Source organism: Octodon degus, unplaced genomic scaffold, assembly GCF_000260255.1.
Source record: "Octodon degus isolate 3935 unplaced genomic scaffold, OctDeg1.0 scaffold00012, whole genome shotgun sequence".
NCBI classification, from domain to species: Eukaryota; Metazoa; Chordata; class Mammalia; order Rodentia; family Octodontidae; genus Octodon; species Octodon degus.
Genome location: NW_004524588.1, coordinates 24713791 through 24717325, shown reverse-complemented (window position 1 = coordinate 24717325; position 3535 = coordinate 24713791). Strand labels below are relative to the sequence as shown.

At 44.4% G+C, this 3535-nt stretch overlaps 1 pseudogene; it reads right to left on the bottom strand.

Moving 5' to 3' along the window:
* Window positions 1-1545: 1545 nt before the first annotated feature.
* Window positions 1546-3535, bottom strand: part of LOC101591722 — a 41599-nt pseudogene continuing 39609 nt past the window's right edge.

The window sequence follows — 3535 nt, the reverse complement described above, 5'->3', positions numbered from 1 at the left end:
TCGGAATCAGGGTCAGAGTGCTCAACAATCCAAGCACTCGATCCCTATGGCCAAAAAAGAAGGAAACCTGGCTACTGCTCCAACTGGCAGCAGACCTTGGCATCATCCTGCAAGAGTTCTGAGGTTAAGAAGGCTTCCACCTAGAACTCAGAAGCCTGGGGAGGACAGACAATGTGCTCCTGAGAGGGCAGTGTGCAAAGCTGTGAGTGATGAGCCTATTCAGAGGAAAGCCCCAAAGTCTGGAAAAGTCAGGGACATGGATTGTCTGAGAAAAGCTGGAAGGAGAGAGCAAAGCCAGCCCCAGCGAAAAGCCATGAGAGCTACCAGCAGACATGCAGTAGAGATGGAGCTTACAACTCATTGCAGGTTGCTTCAGATGTTCCATGGGGAACTGCAGGACTTAATGGCTGCCCTTCTGGATTTTGGACTTGTTTTGGCCCCAATGCTTTATATCCAGCTGCTTATACCTTTTGAAAAGTAATGTATTTTTTGTGCCATTGAATGTTGGAAGTGTTTAACTTTCCATTTGTACAGAGACTCACAGCAAAGAGCTTGCCTTAGATCTTGGAGGGGACTTGGGACTTGGGCTTTTCAGCAGTGCTGAAACTGTTAAGAATTTGAGGGCTGGGGAGATAGCTCAGTAGACTAAGCACCTGCCTGGCAAGTGCAGGGTCCTGAGTTTAATCCCTGGTACTCATAAAAAAAAATCCCCTGGCCTGCTGGAGTGCATTGAGATGGCAATTGAGACTGGGTGTGATGACCAGGGCCTGTAATCCCAGCACTTGGGAGGCTATAAACAGGAAGATCACTGTGAGTCCAATCTAAGCAGTGAGACCCTGTACATCCGGTCCTAAATGTAAACAAACAAACAAAAAAAGAATTTGGAAACTCTTAGAGATTGACTAAAATGCCTTTGCATAAAAGGATGTGCATGAGAATTTTGGGGGGCACCCAGGGGCAAAGTATCATGGTTCTAATGTAATACATTCCTCAAATTGTAAACTGTTAGTAAGCAAGTCTATGTACCTGGAAACTAGTGTAAGTAAATGTCTGGTTTCCAAGTCAACAAGGGGTGGAGTGTACTGGTTGATACATTGTGTCAGCTAGAGAAGTTTAGAAGTTTAATTAAGTGACTCTGCAGAGAGCCAGGATTCTTAGCTTGTAAACATCCTCATTCTGTGGGAGAAGAAGGCAGCCCCAGGGTAACTGGTTCATAACATGATGGGGGTAGAAAGGCTGGCTGGAAGCCCCAGCTGCTGTCCTTCCCATTGCTCTTCACTGTTTTCTGCTGCCATAAACTGCTGTCTCTGCCCTGTGCCACTCTGCCTGGGAGCCAGCTGAGTACGGGCTGAAACCTCCACCAACTGTGAGCTACATAAACCTTTCCTTCCTTCATTTGTAGTGCTGTGTATTTTGTCCCAGCAATGAGCAAAAAGTAACTTAGACAATTTCTTATTTTTTCTATTATTTTTTCTTTTAATATTGTTTCCCCTTTGCCTTTAAGCTGTTTTCTTTCCACAGACAAATTTAATTGAGCCTCTCAGCTCTAGTTCTCTTTCTCCTGCACTGTCTTGGTTCCACTGAGTCACCCAGTCCTGCAAACAGCAATAAGACCCACTTTGAGCCATACAGGGGCATCTCTGAAGATGGTTGAGGGTTTGCCAATATGCTGGTGGTTAGGACCTCCAAAGGGATACTCCCCAAAGGGGTTCTCCACAGGATTCCTGGCCATACCATGTACACTTAGCCAGAAGTTCCTCTTCTCTTTGTATTTGTGATAGGCTTTCCCAGCCTTCAAGATAGATTTGTCAATTCTGCCACCACCAGCTACTACACCAACAAAAGCTATGTTGACAGAGAAGATGACCTTCTTAGAACCCGAGGGCAGCTTCACTCTGCTCTTCTTGGTTTCAAGGTTGTGGGATATGACTGTGGCATAGTTCCCAGAGGTTCGGGCCAGCTTACCTGGTCCCCAGGCTTCTCCTCCAGGCAGCACATGATGGTAACCTGAGGCACGGTGCCCACAGGGAGAACATGTCCAATGTTGAGTTGGGCCTTCTTGCCGCCATACACGAATTGGTCCGTGTGGATGCCCTTGGTGGCAATGAACAACTCTGCGCGCTTCTTAAATCGGTACAGATCCCGGAAGACCACCTTAACTGGAGGTATGCCGCTGCCTGAGTCGTGGACAGTGTCCTTCATGATGCCATTGATGTGGCCCTGTAGCTCTGCGAAGTCCACAGCGTGTAGACGAGCAGCGCACCTGCGATGCTTCATGTGTGCGCGAAACAGAGCCAGTACCCTTCGCGCGACCAAAAGAGCACTTTTAAGCTTTTTTATTGGTGGTTGATTTTTACCAGCATGGTGGTGGTGAGGGTGAGATGTGATTTCTATTATGAATTTTTTGTGTGTTTGAGCAGGGTTTTGAATTTTCTTATTTTATTTTTATCTTTCTTCCAGAATTTTCAGATCTCTGAAGAGCACCTCCCATTGTTATTACTCCACTTACCCCTTCACAGTATTGTTTTCCTAAGGCTACTTCCGGGTTAACTTCCTTTCAGCTGTTCACTAAACCAACGTTACAAGGTTGGTTTTAACACCTAGTGCTGACTTTCTCTTTCTGGTAGTGGTTTTGTTTATGCCTCGCCTGTGACCTCTCCTCTCTTATTTCTAGTGGATTATCTTCAAACTACTCACTCCTCTGTCCACACACAAATTTACATAAGCAGCCAATCCAGCAGTGATTTGAAAGATCATATGATGCTTGTGAGTGATTTGAGGACTATCTATTTTTTGTATCCGTGTGGTGCTAAGATGTGATTTGTAGTTTTAGATGAAATTTTTATTCATCATATAGATATGATCATGTGTCATTATTATCCTGTGGTGAAATTAGTTCATTGAACATTTTTATTTTGTTTGTTTATTTATTTACCTAATGTATTTGGTTGTTACAGGGCCCCACTATGCAGCTCAGACTCCTGGTGAACCTCCTGCTTTCAGCCTCCCCAGCGCTGGGATTACAGGTGTGCACCACAATACCTGGACTCTGTGGTTGGGTCAGCACACCCTGGAGGGGCCTGGTGTGGCATGTGGTGCCAGGGATCGAACCAAGGTTCCTGCCCTTGCCCAAGCTTTCCTAATCAGGCACTTTAGTCCACTCAGCTGTCTCATCAGCCCCTCATCGAACATTTTTAAACAGTCAACATACTAAAATAACTTTTCTTGGCAAATCTATGTCTACATTTATCTATATTCATACTGGTCTAGTCATTATAATTCTGTGAGAAGTATTATACAGGTTTCATAAAAAATACTCAATAGATATGGGTTTGGTGTGGTTAATATGCAGCTATGCATACATACACTGTGATATAATTTTCCCCAAAATAAGCATATGAACAAAAGAGGTATGAGTAATTAAATTTTAAATTATGTACATAATCCAACAGTAATTAAGAGAAGGAAAACAGGGCCACCCAAATAGTTCAGCAGATTAAAGCATCTGCAAAAAGACCCAGGGACCAGGGTTCAA